At 23.0% G+C, this 25,726-nt stretch overlaps 1 long non-coding RNA gene across 1 annotated transcript; it reads left to right on the top strand.

Moving 5' to 3' along the window:
* The first annotated feature begins 426 nt into the window (after positions 1 to 426).
* On the top strand, positions 427 to 22,472 carry LOC145259620 (uncharacterized). Its single transcript, XR_013864175.1, has 3 exons — positions 427 to 539; positions 1,719 to 1,772; positions 22,342 to 22,472. It is a non-coding gene; the product is annotated as an uncharacterized LOC145259620 (long non-coding RNA).
* The last annotated feature ends 3,254 nt before the right edge of the window (positions 22,473 to 25,726 follow it).

Genomic DNA, 25,726 nt, shown 5'->3' with positions numbered 1-25,726 from the left:
TGTATATGTATATGTATATATATGTATATGTATATATATGTATATGTATATATATGTATATGTATATATATGTATATGTATATATATATGTATATGTATATATATATGTATATGTATATATATATGTATATGTATATATATATATGTATATGTATATATATATATACTTTTATATAGTTATATATATATTAAGTTTCTTATATATTAGATGGTTATATTGTATATAATCCATAATATAAAAATTTCTTGTTTTATCTACCGGGACTATCAGTTTATTTTGGTGTCTTTTTGAAATTGATTTCGACAAGTTATTTATCTTTTTAAGGGTTGATGTGTTATATTTTTTGTTATTCTTGAATTTAATATTTTTAATCATGTTAAGCAAATCATTGTCAAATTTTTAAGTGTCCTTATGCTTTTGGGTTTTTTATGTTTTTAGCTTTTCTTTGTGCTTCATCTTCTCTGAGGTTGGTATTTTCCATTGCTTCAGGTTGAAAATGCATTGGTTTATTGGTTTCATTTTGGTGTTTAGCGAAGTGGTAAGTTTTCCATTTCAAGTTTATTATGAATGCATTTAGACATCCAATTAAGCTAGTTATAAAGATGTCTTCAGAAGGTATGGGGATACATTTAGTTGATAATTGTAAGTCCTCCTTATGGAACATATCTACAATTACGTAGAAAACTCAACCAATTATAGGGAGTTATTAATACATGGGGATTAGAACAAGAGTCTAAAGAGCAAAGTATATTTTAATGTATTAGTACATTCATTAATACAATTAAAAGAAAAGAAAACAGGAAAACGGTGCTCGTTGTAATGTAGATATATAATAAGCTCGATAGGCATATATATCCTAGAGCTATTTTGATATTAAGATGATTGATAATTTGTAATTAAAATTAAAAATCGTTTTCATAAGGAAGAACAAACAAAATCAATAAATTGTACGAGTCTTTTTTTAACATATAATTTTAAAAAGTAATCTTCAAAAAAGACATAAAACTGGAATTTATTTTGATACTATTGGTGAAAGAGTTGAAGAGAAGAGGAAGACGGACTGCTATCACTGATTTGGATCACTCTAAACAGTCCATACACAGTGAGAATCCTTAACCTCTAAAATTTATGTGTTTACTTTCCATTATTATTCTAATGAACCATTTTTCGTACTTTTATTAATTCATACTGATTTCTGCATTCCCTTAATTGCTTTTTTAAAATTCAAACAGTACCTGCATGTTATCGCTCCAAGCCATCCCTAACGCCACTGACCACCGAGAACAACCGTAGTTTACTTTTTTGCGAGGCGAGGAGGCAGGCTTCCACTGTGTAATGCCGGTTAACAGGTCCTGCTAGTTACCAATATTCAACTATAACTAATAAAATAATAGTTATATTACCAATATTCAAAAGTAACTAATAAAATTACTTATTATAACATTAACCTGCTTCGAAGTTTATCAATTTTCCATCTAAACACTGGAAACTGGCTTTAGCACTAGTCAAGAATGAGGTATGTTTTTGTTTTTAAACTACGCAAGCAATATATTTTTTTTTTCCCCCCTTATTTTAAAAGATACTGGATTTTTTTTTACATTGAAATGTAATAGTGACAACAGTTTTAAAAGTATACATTACATCTGTCTTTGATAGACAAAAGTTCTGCATCTTTATATTCATCTTAAATGATTTTTATTTGTTGCTTTGTTTTCAGTTGTTGTTTCTCTTGATGAAGAAAAATCTGGAATGAACACTTTACTCTATTCAGGTGAGTGGATAGGTTGTTACTTTTCAAAATGAACCTTTTAATCTATGGAATACCTGAATATTTCAGAAAGAAATTAGGAATCTAATGGAAACCCCTTTTTGTTAGAAAAATATATCTAATTCAAATCATCTTGCTTGGCCGTTGAAATGGTCCATCTGCTTCTCGTTTACAAGTTCCTGTTTACGACTTCCTGTTTCAATAAAAACAAAGCCATAAAAGTGTTTTGTTTTTTTGTTTTTTTTTAAATCAAAATTTACAGATCATATTATATTTATTTTTAAATAGATTTATACATTTTATTTTTCTACACGTTTAAAACCAATCTTTTGCGTTACAAATAAAAAAAAATTGTTCCGCTTAAGTGTTTTACTTTAAACTAAAAAATTTAAACTAATAAAATACACAAATAATGTTTTCCTAATTTGACATTGAAGGTTGAAACTAAAATACTAAGTAAACTTTATATTCATGTATTACAAAATAGAATAGATAAAAAAATCATGTCTCCACGAGGGCAAAGGTCAGAATGTGTGATGTGTTAATTTTTTTTTTTTTAGACATCAGTATTTTATGAACTTTTGTATGTCATTGCAAGTTGGAATCGTTTTCAAACAAAAACCTGTTTATGATATAAAGTCTTTTACATATTCTGTAATTGACAGTTTAAAGATGTTAAAATTACTCAGATCTACTTGCCTAAAATTGAAACCATATTAAAATAAAAATGCTTAAACCTAAGATTATAAAAATCCATGTACAGTTTAAGTGTCCCAAATTTTTAAAATGGTTATTTTGATTGTATTTTCATTTGCAAGTGTGAATCATTTTTAAACTAAAAAACAAATGTTTTTCTAATGTAAAACAAAAACTATTTGATCAATTTACATATTTTTAAAAAATCTTTTACCCAGTTGTGCATGATTAAAAACTATCGATAGAAATTTAGAACGCCAAAGGTGTGAGTTCATATTGAAAAGTTGTTTTAATTTTAATAAAATGAAATATGCATCAATTGTGCCTGAAAGCCAAATCACAATGTAATATTAGGAAAATAAACAAATATTTTACTTGTTTGAAATTTATAACAAATATATTTCAGAGAGATACTCCATCTTCAATGTTTTTTTTTTTTTGTAAAGTTGAAGAAAGAAAAGCCTGTCCAAATTAAAACAACGTTTCTGTATGAAGTCACACCTTTGGCGTTATTCTCGCGTTCCCTACACACAGTTCAAACATTTCAAAATACAACTGCTGGATGCAACGCGCGGTTCTTTACAAACAGACTTTTTTTTCTTTTGTATGTTCATTATTTTAGTCCATTATTTTTTCGTTCATTATTCTTTTTATTTTATTATTTTTTGTGGTCATTATTTTAATTAATTATTTTTAGTGGTCATTATTTTAATTAATTATTTTTTGTGTTCATTATTTTTTGTGTTCATTATTTTAGTTCATTATTTTTTGTGTTCATTATTTTAGTTCATTATTTTTTGTGTTCATTATTTTAGTTCATTATTTTTTGTGTTCATTATTTTCGTTCGTTATTTGTTTTGTTCGGTATTTTAGTTCATTATTCTTTTGTGTTCATTATTTTAGTCCATTAGCAATTGTGTTTATTATTTTAGTTTGTTATTCTTTTTTGTTCATTATTTTAGTTCATTTTTTTGTGTTCATTATTTTAGTTCATTATTATTGTGTGTTCATTATTTTAGTTCATTATTCTTGTTTGTTCATTATTTTAGTTCATTGTTCTTGTGTGTTCATTATTTTAGTTCATTATTCTTGTGTGTTCATTATTTTAATTCATTATTCTTGTGTGTTCATTATTTTAGTTAATATTCTTTTGTGTTCATTTTTTTAGTTAATATTCTTTTGCGTTTATTGTTTTAGTTAATATTCTTTTGTGTTCATTATTTTAGTTAATATTCTTTTGTGTTCATTATTTTAGTTAATATTCTTTTGTGTTCATTATTTTAGTTAATATTCTTTTGTGTTCATTATTTTAGTTAATATTCTTTTGTGGTCATTATTTTAGTTAATATTCTTTTGTGGTCATTATTTTAGTTAATATTTTTTTGTGGTCATTATTTTAGTTAATATTCTTTTGTGGTCATTATTTTAGTTAATATTCTTTTGTGGCCATTATTTTAGTTAATATTCTTTTGTGGTCATTATTTTATTTAATATTCTTCTGTGTTCATTATTTTAGTTAAAATTCTTTTGTGTTCATTATTTTAGTTAATATTCTTTTGTGTTCATTATTTTAGTTAATATTCTTTTGTGTTCATTATTTTAGTTAATATCCTTTTGTGTTCATTATTTTAGTTAATATCCTTTTGTGTTCATTATTTTAGTTAATATCCTTTTGTGTTCATTATTTTAGTTAATATCCTTTTGTGTTCATTATTTTAGTTAATATCCTTTTGTGTTCATTATTTTAGTTAATATCCTTTTGTGTTCATTATTTTAGTTAATATCCTTTTGTGTTCATTATTTTAGTTAATATTCTTTTGTGTTCATTATTTTAGTTAATATTCTTTTGTGTTCATTATTTTAGTTAATATTCTTTTGTGTTCATTATTTTAGTTAATATTCTTTTGTGTTCATTATTTTAGTTAATATTCTTTTGTGTTCATTATTTTAGTTAATATTCTTTTGTGTTCATTATTTTAGTTAATATCCTTTTGTGTTCATTATTTTAGTTAATATCCTTTTGTGTTCATTATTTTAGTTAATATCCTTTTGTGTTCATTATTTTAGTTAATATCCTTTTGTGTTCATTATTTTAGTTAATATTCTTTTGTGTTCATTATTTTAGTTAATATTCTTTTGTGTTCATTATTTTAGTTAATATTCTTTTGTGGTCATTATTTTAGTTAATATTCTTTTGTGGTCATTATTTTAGTTAATATTCTTTTGTGGTCATTATTTTAGTTAATATTCTTTTGTGGTCATTATTTTAGTTAATATTCTTTTGTGGTCATTATTTTAGTTAATATTCTTTTGTGGTCATTATTTTAGTTAATATTCTTTTGTGGTCATTATCTTAGTTAATATTCTTTTGTGGTCATTATCTTAGTTAATATTCTTTTGTGGTCATTATCTTAGTTAATATTCTTTTGTGGTCATTATCTTAGTTAATATTCTTTTGTGGTCATTATCTTAGTTAATATTCTTTTGTGGTCATTATCTTAGTTAATATTCTTTTGTGGTCATTATCTTAGTTAATATTCTTTTGTGGTCATTATCTTAGTTAATATTCTTTTGTGGTCATTATCTTAGTTAATATTCTTTTGTGGTCATTATCTTAGTTAATATTATTTTGTGGTCATTATCTTAGTTAATATTATTTTTTGGTCATTATCTTAGTTAATATTATTTTTTGGTCATTATCTTAGTTAATATTCTTTTGTGTTCATTATCTTAGTTAATATTCTTTTGTGTTCATTATCTTAGTTAATATTCTTTTGTGTTCATTATTTTAGTTAATATTCTTTTGTGGTCATTATTTTAGTTAATATTCTTTTGTGGTCATTATTTTAGTTAATATTCTTTTGTGGTCATTATTTTAGTTAATATTCTTTTGTGGTCATTATTTTAGTTAATATTCTTTTGTGGTCATTATTTTAGTTAATATTCTTTTGTGGTCATTATCTTAGTTAATATTCTTTTGTGGTCATTATCTTAGTTAATATTCTTTTGTGGTCATTATCTTAGTTAATATTCTTTTGTGGTCATTATCTTAGTTAATATTCTTTTGTGGTCATTATCTTAGTTAATATTCTTTTGTGGTCATTATCTTAGTTAATATTCTTTTGTGGTCATTATCTTAGTTAATATTCTTTTGTGGTCATTATCTTAGTTAATATTCTTTTGTGGTCATTATCTTAGTTAATATTCTTTTGTGGTCATTATTTTAGTTAATATTATTTTCGTGCGTTTATTATTGTAGTCAATTATTTTCATGTTCATTATTTTAGTTCCTTATTTTCTGTTCATTTTAGTTCATTATCTTGTGCCCATAATCATTATTTTTCGAGTTCATTTTTAGTTCATTTTTTTATCTGTGTTCATAATTTTAGTTCATTATCATTTTGTGTTCGTTATTTTAGTGCATTATTTTTTCTGTCAATTTTTTAGTTAATTATTCCTGTGTTCTCACATTTTAGTTCATTGTTGTTTTTGTTCATTTATTTAGTTCATTATGTTTTTTGTTCGGTATTTTAGTTCCTTATGTTTTCGTATTCATTATTTTAGTGCATTATTGTTTTGTGTTCATTAGTTGGATTCATTTTTTGTGTTCATTATTTTAATTCATGTGTTGTGTTCATTATTTTAATTCATGTGTTGTGTTCATTATTTTAATTCAAGTTTTGTGTTCATTATTTTAATTCATGTTTTGTGTTCATTATTTTAATTCATGTTTTGTGTTCATTATTTTAATTCATGTTTTGTGTTCATTATTTTAATTCATGTTTTGTGTTCATTATTTTAATTCATGTTTTGTGTTCATTATTTTAATTCATGTTTTGTGTTCATTATTTTAATTCATGTTTTGTGTTCATTATTTTAATTCATGTTTTGTGTTCATTATTTTAATTCATGTTTTGTGTTCATTATTTTAATTCATGTTTTGTGTTCATTATTTGAATTCATGTTTTGTGTTCATTATTTGAATTCATGTTTTGTGTTCATTATTTTAATTCATGTTTTGTGTTCATTATTTTAATTCATGTTTTGTGTTCATTATTTTAATTCATGTTTTGTGTTCATTATTTTAATTCATGTTTTGTGTTCATTATTTTAATTCATATTTTGTGTTGATTATTTTTATTCATTATTTTTTGTGTTTATTATTTCCGTTCGTTATTTTTCGTTCATTATTTTGTTCGTTTTTTTTGTATTCATTATTTTAGTTCGTTGTTTATTTTGTTCATTTTTTTGTTTTAATTATTTTAGTTCAATTTTTTTGTTTTAATTATTTTAGTTCTTTATTCTTTTGTGTTCATTATTTTAGTCCATTATCATTTTATGTTCATTATTTTAGTTCATTATTCTTTGGTGTTCATTATTTTAGTTCATTGTTTTTGTTTCCATTATTTGGTGTTCATTATTTTAGTTTATTGTTTTTGTGTTCATTTTTTGGTTTTAATTATTTTAGTTCATTATTTTAATTCATTATGCTTTTGTGTTCATTTTGTAGTTCATTGTTTTTTGTGGTCATTATTTTAGTTCATTAATTGGATGTTCATTTTTTGGTTTTAATTATTTTAGTTCATTTTTCTTTTGTGTCCATTATTTATTTCGTTTTTCATTTGTGTTAATTATTTTAGTTCCTTCTTTTCTGTTCATCATTTTAGTTCAGTATCTTGTTGTGCTCATAATCATTATTTTTCGTGTTCATTTTTAGTTCATTTTTTTTCTGTGTTCATAATTTTAGTTCATTATTCTTGTGTGTTCATAATTTTAGTTCATTATTCTTGTGTGTTCATAATTTTAGTTCATTATTCTTGTGTGTTCGTTATTTTAGTTCATTATTTTTTTGTGTAAATTTTTTAGTTTATTATTCCTGTGTTCTCAGTTAATTATTCCTGTGTTCATTGTTTTTTTTGTTCATTTATTTAGTTCATTATGTTTTTTGCTTGGTATTTTAGTTCATTATGTGTTCGTATTCATTATTTTAGTTCATTATTGTTTTGTGTTCATTAGTTTAATTCATTTTTGTGTTCATTAGTTTAATTCATTTTTTGTGTTCATTGTTTTCATTCATTATTTTTTGTGTTCATTATTTTAATTCATTATTGTTTGTGGTCATTATTTTCATTACTTATTTTTTGTGTCCATTATTTCCGTTCGTTATTTTTCATTCATTATTTTTGTTCGTTGTTTGTATTCAATAGTTTAGTTCGTTGTTCATTGTGTTCATTTTTTTTGTTTTAATTATTTTAGTTCATTATTCTTTTGTGTTCATTATTTTAGTTCATTATTCTTTTGTGTTCATTATTTTAGTTCATTATTCTTGTGTGTTCATTATTTTAGTTAATATTCTTTTGTGTTCATTTTTTTAGTAAATATTCTTTAGTGTACATTTTTTTAGTAAATATTCTTTAGTGTTCATTTTTTTAGTTAATATTCTTTTGTGTTCATTTTTCTGGTTAATATTCTTTTGTGTTCATTTTTCTGGTTAATATTCTTTTGTGTTCATTGTTTTAGTTAATATACTTTTGTGTTCATTGTTTTAGTTAATATACTTTTGTGTTCATTGTTTTAGTTAATATTCTTTTGTGGTCATTATTTTAGTTAATATTCTTTTGTGTTCATTATTTTAGTTAATATTCTTTTGTGGTCATTATTTTAGTTAATAGTCTTTTGTGGTCATTATTTTAGTTAATAGTCTTTTGTGGTCATTATTTTAGTTAATAGTCTTTTGTGGTCATTATTTTAGTTAATAGTCTTTTGTGGTAATTATTTTAGTTAATATTCTTTTTGTGGTAATTATTTTAGTTAATATTCTTTTAGTGCGGTTATTATTGTAGTCAATTATTTTTGTTCCTTCTTTTCTGTTCATTTTAGTTCATTATCTTGTGCCCATAATCATTATTTTTCGAGTTCATTTTTAGTTCATTTTTTTTTCTGTGTAAATAATTTTAGTTCATTATTATTTTGTGTTCGTTATTTTAGTTCATTATTTTTTTGTGTCAATTTTTTAGTTAATTATTCCTGTGTTCACACATTTTAGTTAATTGTTTTTTTTTTGTTCATTTATTTAGTTCATTATGTTTTTTGTTCGGTATTTTAGTTCATTATGTTTTCGTATTCATTATTTTAGTTCATTATTGTTTTGTGTTCATTAGTTTAATTCATTTTTTGTGTTCATTATTTTAATTCATTATTTTTTATGTTGATTGTTTTAGTTCATGTTTTGTGTTCATTATTTTAATTCATTTTTTGTGTTCATTATTTTAATTCATTTTTGTGTTCATTATTTTAATTCATTTTTTGTGTTCATTATTTTAATTCATTTTTTGTGTTCATTATTTTAATTCATGTTTTGTGTTCATTATTTTAATTCATGTTTTGTGTTCATTATTTTAATTCATGTTTTGTGTTCATTATTTTAATTCATGTTTTGTGTTCATTATTTTAATTCATTTTTTGTGTTCATTATTTTAATTCATGTTTTGTGTTCATTATTTTAATTCATGTTTTGTGTTCATTATTTTAATTCATCTTTTGTGTTCATTATTGTAATTCATGTTTTGTGTTCATTATTTTAATTCATGTTTTGTGTTCATTATTTGAATTCATGTTTTGTGTTCATTATTTGAATTCATGTTTTGTGTTCATTATTTGAATTCATGTTTTGTGTTCATTATTTGAATTCATGTTTTGTGTTCATTATTTGAATTCATGTTTTGTGTTCATTATTTGAATTCATGTTTTGTGTTCATTATTTGAATTCATGTTTTGTGTTCATTATTTGAATTCATGTTTTGTGTTCATTATTTGAATTCATGTTTTGTGTTCATTATTTGAATTCATGTTTTGTGTTCATTATTTTTATTCATTATTTTTTGTTTATTATTTCCGTTCGTTATTTTTCGTTCATTATTTTGTTCGTTTTTTTTGTATTCATTATTTTAGTTCGTTGTTTATTGTGTTCATTTTTTTTGTTTTAATCATTTTAGTTCAATTTTTTTGTTTTAATTATTTTAGTTCTTTATTCTTTTGTGTTAATTATTTTAGTCCATTATCATTTTATGTTCATTATTTTAGTTAATTATTCTTAGTTGTTCATTATTTTAGGTCATTATTCTTTGGTGTTCATTATTTTAGTTCATTATTCTTTGGTGTTCATTATTTTAGTTCATTATTCTTTGGTGTTCATTATTTTAGTTCATTATTCTTTGGTGTTCATTATTTTAGTTCATTATTCTTAGGTGTTCATTATTTTAGTTCATTATTCTTTGGTGTTCATTATTTTAGTTCATTATTCTTTGGTGTTCATTATTTTAGTTCATTGTTTTTGTGTCCATTATTTGGTGTTCATGATTTTAGTTCATTGTTTTTGTGTTCAATTTTTGGTTTTAATTATTTTAGTTCATTATTTTAATTCATTGTGCTTTTGTGTTCATTTTTTAGTTCATTGTTTTTTGTGGTCATTATTTTAGTTCATTAATTGGATGTTCATTTTTTGGTTTTAATTATTTTAGTTCATTTTTCTTTCGTGTCCATTATTTATTTCGTTTTTCTTTTGTGTTAATTATTTTAGTTCCTTCTTTTCTGTTCATCATTTTAGTTCAGTATCTTTTTGTGCTCATAATCATTATTTTTCGTGTTCATTTTTAGTTCATTTTTTTTTCTGTGTTCATAATTTTAGTTCATTATTCTTGTGTGTTCGTAATTTTAGTTCATTATTCTTGTGTGTTCATTATTTTAGTTCATTATTATTGTGTGTTCATTATTTTAGTTAATATTCTTTTGTGGTCATTATTTTAGTTAATATTCTTTTGTGGTCATTATTTTAGTTAATATTCTTTTGTGGTCATTATTTTAGTTAATATTCTTTTGTGGTCATTATTTTAGTTAATATTCTTTTGTGGTCATTATTTTAGTTAATATTCTTTTGTGGTCATTATTTTAGTTAATATTCTTTTGTGGTCATTATTTTAGTTAATATTCTTTTGTGTTCATTATTTTAGTTAATATTCTTTTGTGGTCATTATTTTAGTTAATATTCTTTTGTGGTCATTATTTTAGTTAATATTCTTTTGTGTTCATTATTTTAGTTAATATAATTTTCGTGCGTTTATTATTGTAGTCAATTATTTTTATGTTCATTATTTTAGTTCCTTCCTTTCTGTTCATTTTAGTTCATTATCTTGTGCCCATAATCATTATTTTTCGAGTTCATTTTTAGTTCATTTTTTTATCTGTGTTCATAATTTTAGTTCATTATCATTTTGTGTTCGTTATTTTAGTTCATTATTTTTTTGTGTCAATTTTTTAGTTAATTATTCCTGTGTTCTCACATTTTAGTTCATTGTTTTTTTGTTCATTTATTTAGTTCATTTTGTTTTTTGTTCGGTATTTTACTTCCTTATGTTTTTGTATTCATTATTTTAGTGCATTATTGTTTTGTGTTCATTATTTTAATTCATGTTTTGTGTTCATTATTTTAATTCATGTTTTGTGTTCATTATTTTAATTCAGGTTTTGTGTTCATTATTTTAATTCAGGTTTTGTGTTCATTATTTTAATTCCTGTTTTGTGTTCATTATTTTAATTCATGTTTTGTGTTCATTATTTGAATTCATGTTTTGTGTTCATTATTTTAATTCATATTTTGTGTTCATTATTTTAATTCATATTTTGTGTTCATTATTTTTATTCATTATTTTTTGTGTTCATTATTTCCGTTCGTTATTTTTCGTTCATTATTTTGTTCGTTTTTTTTTTTTTGTATTCATTATTTTAGTTCGTTGTTTATTGTGTTCATTTTTTTTTGTTTTAATTATTTTAGTTCAATTTTTTTGTTTTAATTATTTTAGTTCTTTATTCTTTTGTGTTCATTATTTTAGTCCATTATCATTTTATGTTCATTATTTTAGGTCATTATTCTTTGGTGTTCATTATTTTAGGTCATTATTCTTTGGTGTTCATTATTTTAGTTCATTATTCTTTGGTGTTCATTATTTTAGTTCATTATTCTTTGGTGTTTATTATTTTAGTTCATTGTTTTTGTTTCCATTATTTGGTGTTCATTATTTTAGTTCATTGTTTTTGTGTTCATTTTTTGGTTTTAATTAGTTCATTATTTTAATTCATTATGCTTTTGTGGTCATTTTTTAGTTCATTGTTTTTTGTGGTCATTATTTTAGTTCATTAATTGGATGTTCATTTTTTGGTTTTAATTATTTTAGTTCATTTTTCTTTCGTGTCCATTATTTATTTCGTTTTTCTTTTGTGTTCATTATTTTAGTTCCTTCTTTTCTGTTCATCATTTTAGTTCAGTATCTTGTTGTGCTCATAATCATTATTTTTCGTGTTCATTTTTAGTTCATTTTTTTTTCTGTGTTCATAATTTTAGTTCATTATTCTTGTGTGTTCGTTATTTTAGTTCATTATTTTTTTGTGTAAATTTTTTAGTTTATTATTCCTGTGTTCTCAGTTAATTATTCCTGTGTTCATTGTTTTTTTTTGTTCATTTATTTAGTTCATTATGTTTTTTGCTCGGTATTTTAGTTCATTATTGTTTTGTGTTCATTAGTTTAATTCATTTTTTGTGTTCATTGTTTTCATTCATTATTGTTTGTGTTCATTATTTTCATTCATTATTTTTTGTGTTCATTATTTTCATGCATTATTTTTTGTGGTCATTATTTTCATTCATTATTTTTTGTGGTCATTATTTTCATTCATTATTTTTTGTGTCCATTATTTCCGTTCGTTATTTTTCATTCATTATTTTTGTTCGTTTTTTGTATTCAATAGTTTAGTTCGTTGTTCATTGTGTTCATTTTTTTTGTTTTAATTATTTTAGTTCATTATTCTTTTGTGTTCATTATTTTAGTTCATTATTCTTTTGTGTTCATTATTTTAGTTCATTATTCTTTTGTGTTCATTATTTTAGTTCATTATTCTTTGGTGTTCATTATTTTCGTTCATTGTTTTTTGTATAATATTTGGTGTTCATTATTTTAGTTCATTGTTTTTTGTGTTCATTTTTTGGTGTTCATTATTTTAGTTCATTGTTTTTTGTGTTCATTTTTTGGTTTTAATTATTTTAGTTCATTATTTTAGTTCATTATGCTTTTGTGTTAATTTTTTAGTTCATTGTTTTTTTTTTTTTTTAGTTAATTGATTTGATGTTCATTTTTTGGTTTTAATTATTTTAGGTAATTATTCTTTCGTGTCCATTATTCATTTCGCTTTTCTTTTGTGTTCATTATTTTAGTTCATTATCTTGTTGTGCTCATAATCATTATTTTTTATGCTCATTGTTTTAGTTCATTATTGTTTTGTATTCATTATTTTGTTTTATTATTGGTTTGGGTTCATTATTCTAATTCATTTTTTGTGTTCATTATTTTAATTCATTTTTTGTGTTCATTACTTTCATTATTTTTTGTGTCCATTATTTCCGTTCGTTTTTTTTTCATTCATTTTTTTTGTTCGTTTTTTGTATTCAATATTTTAGTTGGTTGTTTATTGTGTTCATTATTTCAGTTCATTACTCTTTTGTGATCATTATTTCAGTTCATTACTCTTTTGTGTTCATTATTTCAGTTCATTACTCTTTTGTGTTCATTATTTCAGTTCATTACTCTTTTGTGTTCATTATTTCAGTTCATTACTCTTTTGTGTTCATTATTTCAGTTCATTACTCTTTTGTGTTCATTATTTCAGTTCATTACTCTTTTGTGTTCATTATTTCAGTTCATTACTCTTTTGTGTTCATTATTTCAGTTCATTACTCTTTTGTGTTCATTATTTCAGTTCATTACTCTTTTGTGTTCATTATTTCAGTTCATTACTCTTTTGTGTTCATTATTTCAGTTCATTACTCTTTTGTGTTCATTATTTCAGTTCATTACTCTTTTGTGTTCATTATTTCAGTTCATTACTCTTTTGTGTTCATTATTTCAGTTCATTACTCTTTTGTGTTCATTATTTCAGTTCATTACTCTTTTGTGTTCATTATTTCAGTTCATTACTCTTTTGTGTTCATTATTTCAGTTCATTACTCTTTTGTGTTCATTATTTCAGTTCATTACTCTTTTGTGTTCATTATTGCAGTTCATTACTCTTTTGTGTTCATTATTGCAGTTCATTACTCTTTTGTGTTCATTATTGCAGTTCATTACTCTTTTGTGTTCATTATTTCAGTTCATTACTCTTTTGTGTTCATTATTTCAGTTCATTACTCTTTTGTGTTCATTATTTCAGTTCATTACTCTTTTGTGTTTATTATTTCAGTTCATTACTCTTTTGTGTTCATTATTTCAATTCATTACTCTTTTGTGTTCATTATTTCAGTTCATTACTCTTTTGTGTTCATTATTTCAGTTCATTACTCTTTTGTGTTCATTATTTCAGTTCATTACTCTTTTGTGTTCATTATTTCAGTTCATTACTCTTTTGTGTTCATTATTTCAGTTCATTACTCTTTTGTGTTAATTATTTCAGTTCATTACTCTTTTGTGTTCATTATTTCAGTTCATTACTCTTTTGTGTTCATTATTTCAGTTCATTACTCTTTTGTGTTCATTATTTTAGTTCATTATTCTTTCGTGTCCATTATTTATTTCGTTTTTCTTTTGTGTTCAGTATTTTAGTTCATTATTCTTTTGTGTTCAGTATTTTAGTTCATTATTCTTTTGTGTTCAGTATTTTAGTTCATTATTCTTTTGTGTTCAGTATTTTAGTTCATTATTCTTTTGTGTTCAGTATTTTAGTTCATTATTCTTTTGTGTTCATTTTTTTAGTTAATATTCTTTTGTGTTCATTGGTTTAGTTTATTATTTTGTTGTGTTCATTATTCTTTTGTTTTCATTAATTTAGTTCATTATTCTTGTGTGTTCATTATTCTTTTGTGTTCATTATTTTAGTTAATATTTTTTGTATTCATTATTGTAGTTAATTCATTTTTTGTATTCATTATTTAGTTAATATTTTTTGTGTTCATTATTTTAGTTAGTATTTTTTGTATTCATTATTTTAGTTAATATTTTTTGTATTCATTATTTTAGTTAATATTTTTTGTATTCATTATTGTAGTTAATATTTTTTGTATTCATTATTGTAGTTAATATTTTTTGTATTCATTATTGTAGTTAATATTTTTTGTATTCATTATTGTAGTTAATATTTTTTGTATTCATTATTGTAGTTAATATTTTTTTGTATTCATTATTGTAGTTAATATTTTTTTGTATTCATTATTGTAGTTAATATTGTTTTGTATTCATTATTGTAGTTAATATTGTTTTGTATTCATTATTGTAGTTAATATTGTTTTGTATTCATTATTGTAGTTAATATTGTTTTGTATTCATTATTGTAGTTAATATTGTTTTGTATTCATTATTGTAGTTAATATTGTTTTGTATTCATTATTGTAGTTAATATTGTTTTGTATTCATTATTTAGTTAATTATTTTCGTGTATTTATTATATTTTTGTGCTCATTATTTTAGTTCATTATTTTAGTTCATTCTTTTGTGCTCATTATTTTAGTTCATTCTTTTGTGCTCATTATTTTAGTTCATTCTTTTGTATTCATTATTTTAATTCATTTTTGTGTTCATTATTTTAATTCATTTTTGTGTTCATTATTTTAATTCATTTTTGTGTTCATTATTTTAATGCCTTTTTTTGTGTTCATTATTTTAATTCCTTTTTTTGTGTTCATTATTTTAATTCCTTTTTTTTGTGTTCATTATTTTAATTCATTTTTTTGTGTTCATTATTTTAATTCATTTTTTGTGTTCATTATTTTAATTCATTTTTTGTGTTTATTATTTTAATTCATTTTTTGTGTTCATTATTTTAATTCATTTTTTGTGTTCATTATTTTAGTTCATTTTTTGTGTTCATTATTTTAATTCATTTTTTGTGTTCATTATTTTAGTTCATTTTTTGTGTTCATTATTTTAGTTGATTTTTTGTGTTCATTATTTTAGTTGATTTTTTGTGTTCATTATTTTAGTTGATTTTTTGTGTTCATTATTTTAATTCATTTTTTTGTGTTCATTATTTTAATTCATTTTTGTGTTAATTATTTTAATTCATTTTTGTGTTCATTATTTTAATACATTATGTTTTAGTTCATTATTGTTTTGTGTTCATTATTTTGTTTTATTATTCTTTGGGTTCGTTATTTTGATTCATTATTTTTTGTGTTCATTATTTTTTGCGTTCATTATTGTAATTATTTTTGTGTGCATTATTTTAATGTTTTTTGTGTGCATTATTTTAATTATTTTTGTGTTCATTATTTTCATTCATTTTTTTTTCTGTCCATTATTTCCTTCATTATTTTTTCTATCCATTATTTCCATTCGTTATTTTTCGTTCATTATTTTTGTTCGTCGTTTGTATTCATTATTTTAGTTTGTTGTTTATTGTGTTCATTTTTTTATTTTTATTATTTTAGTTCATTATTATTTAGTGTTCATTGTTTTTGTGTCCATTTTTTGGTCTTCATTATTTTAGTTCATTGTTTTTGTGTCCATTTTTTTATCTTCATTATTTTAGTTCATTGTTTTTTGTGTTCATTTTTTTGTTTAAATTATTTTAGTTCATTAGTCTTTTGTGTTCATTTTTTAGTTCATTGTTTTGTGTTCATTTTTTTTATTTTAATTATTTTAGTTCATTATTCTTTCGTGTTCATATTTTTAGTTCGTTATTCTTTTGTCTTCATTTTTTTTTAATTCATGTGTTGTGTTCATTATTTTAATTCCTTTTTTTGTGTCCATTATTTTAATTCCTTTTTTGTGTCCATTATTTTAATTCATTATTTTTTATGTTTATCGTGTTAGTTCATTATTGTTTTGTATTCTTTATTTTGTTTCATTATTCTTTTTGGTTCATTATTTTCATTCGTTTTTTTTTGTGTTCATTATTTTCGTTCGTTATTTTAGTAGGTTTTTTGTATTCATTATTTTAATTCATTTTTGTGTTCATTATTTAAATTCATTTTTGTGTTCATTATTTTAATTAAATTTTGTGTTCATTATTTTAATTAAATTTTGTGTTCATTATTTTAATTCATTTTTGTGTTCATTATTTTAATTCATTTTTGTGTTCATTATTTTAATTCATTTTTTTGTGTTCATTATTTTAATTCATTTTTTTGTGTTCATTATTTTAATTCATTTTTTTGTGTTCATTATTTTAATTCATTTTTTTGTGTTCATTATTTTAATTCATTTTTTTGTGTTCATTATTTTAATTCATTTTTGTGTTCATTATTTTAATTCATTTTTGTGTTCATTATTTTAATTCATTTTTGTGTTCATTATTTTAATTCATTTTTGTGTTCATTATTTTAATTCATTTTTGTGTTCATTATTTTAATTCATTTTTGTGTTCATTATTTTAATTCATTTTTGTGTTCATTATTTTAATTCATTTTTGTGTTCATTATTTTAATTCATTTTTGTGTTCATTATTTTAATTCATTTTTTTGTTCATTATTTTAATTCATTTTTGTGTTCATTATTTTAATACATTATTTTTTATGTTCATTGTTTTAATTCATTATTGTTTTGTGTTCATTATTTTGTTTTATTATTCTTTGGGTTCGTTATTTTAATTCATGATTTTTTGTGCTCATTATTTTTTGCGTTCATTATTGTAATTATTTTTGTGTGCATTATTTTAATTATTTTTGTGTGCATTATTTTAATTATTTTTGTGTTCATTATTTTCATTCATTATTTTTTCTGTCCATTATTTCCATTCGTTATTTTTCGTTCATTATTTTTGTTCGTTGTTTGTATTCATTATTTTAGTTTGTTGTTTGTGTTCATTTTTTTATTTTAATTATTTTAGTTCATTATTATTTAGTGTTCATTATTTTAGTTCATTGTTTTTGTGTCCATTTTTTGGTCTTCATTATTTTAGTTCATTGTTTTTTGTGTTCATTTTTTTGTTTAAATTATTTTAGTTCATTAGTCTTTTGTGTTCATTTTTTAGTTCATTGTTTTGTGTTCATTTTTTAGTTCATTGATTTTGTGTTCATTTTTTGATTTTAATTATTTTAGTTCATTATTCTTTCGTGTTCATTATTTTAGTTCATTATTCTTTTGTCTTCATTTTTTTAATTCATGTGTTGTGTCCATTATTTTAATTCCTTTTTTTGTGTCCATTATTTTAATTCCTTTTTTGTGTCCATTATTTTAATTCATTATTTTTTATGTTCATCGTTTTAGTTCATTATTGTTTTGTATTCTTTATTTTGTTTCATTATTCTTTTTGGTTCATTATTTTCATTCGTTTTTTTTTGTGTTCATTATTTTCGTTCGTTATTTTAGTAGGTTTTTTGTATTCATTATTTTAGTTCATTTTTTGTATTCATTTTTTTTTTTTTTTTTTTTTTTAAATTATTTTAGTTCATTATTCTTTGGTGTTCATTATTTTAGTTTATTGTTTTTTGTGTTCATTTTTTGGTTTTAATTATTTTAGTTCATTATTTTAGATCATTGATTTGCGTTCATTTTTTTTTTGTTTTAATGATTTTAGTTCATTATTCTTTTGTATTCATTATTTTAGTTAGTGTTCTTTTGTATTCATTTAGTTAATATTTTTTTGTGTTCATTATTTTAGTTAATTTTTTGTTGTATTCATTATTTTAGTTGATATTTTTTTGTATTCATTATTTTAGTTAATAATTGTCGTGTGTTCATTATTTTAGTTCGTTATCTTTTTGTGTTCATTATTTAAGTTCATTATGTTTTTGTGTTCATTATTTTAGTTCATTATGTTTTTGTGTTCATTATTTTAGTTCATTATCTTTTTGTGTTCATTATTTTAGTTCATTATCTTTTTGTGTTCATTATTTTAGTCCATTATCTTTTTGTGTTCATTATTTTAGTCCATTATCTTTTTGTGTTCATTATTTTAGTTCATTATCTTTTTGTGTTCATTATTTTAGTTCATTATCTTTTTGTGTTCATTATTTTAGTTCATTATCTTTTTGTGTTCATTATTTTAGTCCATTATCTTTTTGTGTTCATTATTTTAGTCCATTATCTTTTGTGGTCATTATTTTAGTTTATTCTTTTGTGGTCATTATTTTAGTTTATTCTTTTGTAGTCATTATTTTAGTTCATTATTCTTTTATGTTCATTATTTTAGTTCATTTGTTGTGTTCATTATTTAAATTAATTATTTTTTATGTTCATTGTTTTAGTTCATTTTTGTTTTGTATTTATTATTGTTTTGTATTCTTTTGGGTTCATTATTTTAATTCATTATTTTTTGCCTTTATTATTTTTTGCGTTCATTATTTTAATTATTTTTTTTGTGCATTATTTTAATTAATTATTTTTTGCGTTCATTATTTTAATTAATTTTTTTTTGTGTGCATTATTTTAATTCACTTTTTTTGATGTTCATTATTTTAATTTATTATTTTTTATGTTCATTATTATAATTAATCATTTTTTGTGTGCATTATGTTCGTTATTTTTTGTGTTAATTTTTTTAGTTCACAATTATTGTTCCTTATTTTAGTCATATTATTGTGTTCATTATATTAGTTCATTGTTTTTTTCTGTTCATTTTTTGTTTTAATTATTTAAGTTCATTTTTTTTTTGTGATCATTATTTTAGTTCATTATTCTTTTGTGTTCATTATTCTTTTGTTTTCATTATCATATATATATATATATATATATATATATATATATATATATTATTCCTTAATTGGAATTCATTTTTGAGATGAGCATTATATATTAATTTATTTTTATTTCGGACTATTATTCTCATCTTTATTAGTTGTTGTTTTTGATCTTTTATTGGTTTTGTTTATTCACAACGTTGCGGCCAACTATTCCTCTGGCCTTAGTCAGGTGGTAACTGCGACGGATAGGAATTTCGAATCTCCTAACTGCATTATCAGCCATCACTGCCATCCGTTGTGAATAAACAAAACCAATAAAAGATCAAAAGCAACAACTAATAAAGATGAGAATAATAGTCCGAAATAAAAATAAATTCATTATTCTTGTGTGTTCATTATCTTAGTTCATTATTCTTGTGTGTTCATTATTTTAGTGTGTTCATTATTTTAGTTCATTATTCTTGTGTGTTCATTATTTTAGTTCATTATACTTGTGTGTTCATTATTTTAGTTCATTATACTTGTGTGTTCATTATTTTAGTTCATTATTCTTGTGTGTTCATTATTTTAGTGTGTTCATTATTTTAGTTCATTATACTTGTGTGTTCATTATTTTAGTTCATTTTCTTGTGTGTTCATTATCTTAGTTCATTATTCTTGTGTGTTCATTATCTTGGTTCATTATTCTTGTGTGTTCATTACCTTAGTTCATTATTCTCGTGTGTTCATTATTTTAGTTCATTATTCTTGTGTGTTCATTATCTTAGTTCATTATTATTGTTTGTCCATTATCTTAGTTCATTATTCTTGTTTGTCCATTATCTTAGTTCATTATTCTTGTTTGTCCATTATCTTAGTTCATTAATCTTGTTTGTCCATTATCTTAGTTCATTAATCTTGTTTGTCCATTATCTTTGTTCATTATTCTTGTGTGTTCATTATTTTAGTTCATTATTCTTGTGTGTTCATTATTTTAGTTCATTATTCTAGTGTGTTCATTATTTTAGTTCATTATTCTAGTGTGTTCATTATTTTAGTTCATTATTCTAGTGTGTTCATTATTTTAGTTCATTATTCTAGTGTGTTCATTATTTTAGTTCATTATTCTAGTGTGTTCATTATTTTAGTTCATTATTCTAGTGTGTTCATTATTTTAGTTCATTATTCTAGTGTGTTCATTATTTTAGTTCATTATTCTTGTGTGTTCATTATTTTAGTTCATTGTTTTTTGTGTTCATTTTTTGGTTTTAATTATTTTAGTTCATTATTCTTGTGTGTTCATTATTTTAGTTCATTATTCTCTACAACATTTTTCCAGATATGGAGGAGGCTTTTTAGTTCCCTAATTTATTGAGTGGGAGTTATGTTTTGAGGCATGTCAACTCTGGGGTCTGTTATTTTTCAGAAAACCGGGTGCACTCATGGAGGGGGACCACACATGCACGGCTTGTTGGACAAGGTTTCACATAACTTTAATCAGGCGTTCAAATTCAGTGATAAAAATGAAGGAAAAAAACATTGAAATTTTATCTAAGAATTTCATCTCAGAGTAAGAGAATTTAGCCACTGAAATATAAAATACTAAGATAGACACATATATACCTTTAAATTACACTCAGGCAGCTATAAAACGTTCTTATATTTATCAACATTAAACGAAAATTGAGCATTTTCAACTGATTTTTTGAAAATTGTCAACTTTCGGCGTTAAATTTCAGTGTGAAGGAATAAAATTCCAAGTATGAAACTATATATATTTTGAAAGTTCTATCTTTTGGCTTTCTAAATATTAAAACAGAGTTCTCTGATCCCTAGACTTATCTTTTCTTGACCCCCCCCCCAAAGTTATGCCCTTTTGGGGGTTCCCGCTGAAGCTATCTTGGCATATAAATGGGCAAAAAAGTCTCACAAGATTAACTTCCCTGGCTTTCTGAAGTTGATTTTCAGATTCCTCAGTCAATAAAAAACACTACTAGGTACAATTTTCTAGGCCAGAACCGAAATACTTTTCCAAAAATTTACAATTTTGTAACGATGACGCGTCACGGCAGTTTTTTTTTTTTTGCCTCTTGGCCTTATTTTGGCTGGGATCAAAAATAGGGTTCCCATCGATTGCTGGAGCTTAAATTTGGCATTATGTATATCTTACAGGGGTCAAAAGGATAAAAAAAAAAAATTCTGAGTAGGGGGGTGGGGTGCTGGATGATTTGGCATGGAATGTCCCTACCTCCTAAAAACAAATCCAAATTTTTTTTTGCTAATGTTTTATTTAAAGAAGGGAATTAAAAAAAAAAAAAAAAAAAATTACATTTTAGGGTGTGGGATCATTTTCCTATATAAATTTAACATAAAATGAGCCACACAGCGATAAATGAGACATGTAATTGTTTTTTTTGTTTTTGTTTTTTTCAAGGTTTTTGGTGGGAGATCATAAGTGGCAAACATTTTAAAAATACGTAGAACCACTTCCAAATGTATTTGTGGAAGGGGGGACTTCTCATTTTTTTTTTATTTGCTTTGAAAAGGTCTCACCATCAAGTATTACTTAATCAGTTAATTATTATTTCCTAATATTTTTAAGGCTGTTAACATAAAAAAAAAATCAAGAGTAGACATGTATAATGGACACTCTCTCCTTGTATATTTTTTAACTTTTTTTCTTTTCAACGGATTACCCCCCCCCCTATTATATAAAGGATTCTTTATTTAATTTAAGGTCAATGACGTTAAGACCTTTATTATCCAATGTATTCTGTATTGTTTTCACACGCTCACATTCAATTATTATTAATTCTGTATACTCGCTATTTTATAGCTAGCTATAACATATACTGACCTATTGAATCACAGGTAGTCTAGTATATATTATTAATAAAAGAAAAAAACTATCTCAATTCTCAAAAATAGGTTATAATGCCTAAGTTTGACAATTTTACATGATTGAAAAAAAAAATGAGAATGATTTAATACCTTCAAAATCATGTAATTTCTAAATATGAAACAATTTTTGTCTTTACTTTCATTGGAAAGATATGATAAATTTCAAAAATTAAATCCTCCCCAAAATTAGATTTTTGTTTGTTCAATAGTTTTTTTGAATAAACTGCCTAACCAGACTAAAAATAAACTAGTACTTTTTTAAATGAAGTAGGATTTGATATGTATATTTAATGTTTACTTTGTTACTTAGTTTTTTCTTTTTTCTTTCCAAAATAGAGTGTGGTTTCTGTGCTATCGTTTTTATCATGGTAGTGGTCTATTTTCCTAATAAACCCCCAAGTCCGCCCAGTGCATCTGCAGCAGCTCCACGTCTAAATTTTAAGGAAGGATTTTTTACACTCATGAAGTAAGTATCAGTATATTGTTTAGAAAAAATATTTGTGACTAGAATTCTGTAATATAAATTTAGATAAGTATATATAAAATTTAGATAGATGTTGTATCTAACAATGCAGTTCAAGGTTACAATATGAAAGATTAAAACCTGATCATTCAATTTTACCACTTTTAAAAAAATTAAGCCAAGACAGAAACTGAAAACAGATAGGTAGTAGTTTGGACTTTGTGGGTTCTATTTCAAAATAAATGTAATTTTAACTTAGTTTTTCGTTAACAATCTTTTAAAATCTCCAGCAGAAAATATGAATAACATTTTTAATATTGAACATGTAATTTTTTCTTTGTTTTAATATGTGAATAAAAATATTAGTTTAAAAAAGAAAATTTAAAGTTAAATATTAACATTTTAAGTTATAAAATGTTAAAAACTAAAAAAGTTTAGTTAGATTTTGTTCTATTATAAAATAAGATATTAGAAACTAATGAATGCTACATTTTCATGTTACTACATGTTTATCAAAAAGATTTTAACTGACATTTTGTTTTCCATGAGAAATTCTAAATTTTTGATTTAGAAGGTAAGGAACCATAATATCAAAAAGTTTATTCTTTATGAATAAACACTTCAACAAAAACGTTACAAAAGATAAGGAAAACATTAATAGCATCAGTTTTAAACCGTATACAAAGGGAACAAGTCTATTGCTGTCTATAACAGACTCGCTTCACCCTCTGTTTATATCTGTCTTTCTGGTGAGAAATGTTTAATAGTTTTGATGTAGATTACATAGAGATAACTTGAAAATACTTAACATGATGTGTTGCTATCATCAAAGATGAGAATTCCAAATAATATGTAAATATAAATACAAAATAGATAAAAGATCTTTACCAATAAAAATAAGTGTTCAGCACTCCATAAATCCTTTTCACCTCCCACCCCCTTCCTCTTTTTGTCTTACCTCCATTCTCTACGTACACTGTTTCTTTGCCATTTCTCCTCTCTTTAGTTTTAAATCGGATAAAAATATATTTAATTTAATATTCTTGAGTTTTGTTTCAAATTAACGCTATGGCTTGATGAAGCAGTGTCTCTTAAAAGAAGCACTGCTGAAACATGTATGCACATATGTAGTCAATAATGTTTGTATAAATAAACATACTCGTAAACACGCTCTGTTTATGCATCAAGTTCTCTTTAATAAACACAGAGGTTTTAGTGGATTTACATCTAGGAAACCAAAACTATACAACCATTATATATATATATATATATATATATATGAGGACAACAAGAGTATGAAATGAAGACACAAAACTATATATTGGTAGATATAGAATGTAATAGTCATTGCCACCCTAATCTCCGACCGCCCCTTATGATCATACCCCTATATCATAACAGTAGAAACTTATAAATATATTGTTGCATATTACCTTTGTTTTACAAGCTTACATACTCCCCACCCCCGCAAATTAATCAAAATTACCCACTCCATAGAAAATAGACACCCCACAAACCGTTAAAATAAATTACCACACAGCAACAATACACCCCCTATTTAACCATAAAACATATACCCCTTAATCTCAATACTATGTTAAAGACCATATATATTCTTATATATCATACTATATATAATAAGCTTCTCCTTATTTATTTAGAATTCAATAAAGTTTCTCCCAACATTCTATAATTCCTCTTAATCTTTTTCATCCCTAATGAACCTTACGCTAGACGCCGCATCTCCCCCATGCTACCTAGCACCTTCTCTACTCTTCTGATGAGAAGCAATAGGCTTCAAAATGCCCTGGCATAAAGAGTCCCTTCTATCCTCCAAATTTTGCCTGTATTCCATTATTCAATAAATGATCCATTCTATATCTACCAATATATAGTTTTGTGACTTCATTTCATACTCTATTGTATAAGCTCCAATAATTATTGTTGAGCTTGGCATTATCCTGATAAGTCTCCTTTTGTGGAATTGATCTTTTTCTTTTCCTTTTACATTAAGCTATATATATATATATATATAATACTTTTGAATAACACTGAACGTAGTGCCATAATTACTTGCTGTTTTTTTTTTGTTTTTTTTTCTATAGTTTAAACATAACCCATTAAAAAGAAACTTTCAAAAAGAAGACCAAAATACACTTTTAAAGTATATTTCTCCTAAGCATAATTAGATAAAATTTATCCCTTTTATCTAATTATGCTTAGGAGAAATATACTTTAGACGTGTATTTTGGTCTCCTTTTTGAAAGTTTCTTTTTAATGGTTTATGTTTAAACTATGGAGAAAATAAAAAACAAAAAAAAAATTAAACCCCCAGCAAGTAATTATGGCACTACGTTCTGTGTTATTCAAAAGTGTTATAAAATTAGGTACCCATAAAAATCTTTTTATATGATAAAAAAAATCACTGCTTATACACTTTGCACTATTTTTTTTAAATAGTATTTTCAAGTTAAATTGTTAAGTGAAAGAAGAGAATAGTTAGAAAATACCCTCCTCTCCCCATGTTAAGAATGGCTTTCTAAGTAATAACATTACTATTTCAACATGGTAACAAAAGTGCATCAGTACCAAAAAATCTTATTGTTGAAAATTAATTCAAATCCTAAAAAAATAAACTTGTAAAGGTATACAAAATTTTTAATTATTCGACAAGGAGTACAAATAAACTTGAAAGACTTTATTCCAAAGAGTTTTGAAAAATGCAAATCTTCTCATTAGAGGAGAGAGGTTTGCAAAATATGCAATGAATTTTGCAGCTTAATGCATTAAAAGAAACTATAAATATGAAATGAATCATATTTTCACAAAAAAGGTATTAAACAGTTAGTGAAAGTTTATAAGGATTCATAATATGTATATTATATATGTATATGTATGTGTATATATGTGTATATATATGTGTATATATATGTATATATATATGTATATATATATATAATGTATATATATATATGTATATATATATATATGTATATATATATATGTATATATATATGTATATATATATGTATATATATATATGTATATATATATATATATATGTATATATATGTATATATATATAATATGTATATATATATGTATATATATATATATGTATATATATATATGTATATATATATATATGTATATATGTATATATATATATATATATATGTATATATGTATATATATATATATGTATATATATATATGTATATATATATATATGTATATATATATATATGTATATATATA

The sequence above is a fragment of the Euprymna scolopes genome, chromosome 35, assembly GCF_053919585.1.
Source record: "Euprymna scolopes isolate OS-2025 chromosome 35, ASM5391958v1, whole genome shotgun sequence".
NCBI lineage: Eukaryota > Metazoa > Mollusca > Cephalopoda > Sepiida > Sepiolidae > Euprymna > Euprymna scolopes.
Note: the sequence above shows the minus strand (reverse complement) of the source record. Positions and strands in the feature narration are given on the sequence as shown.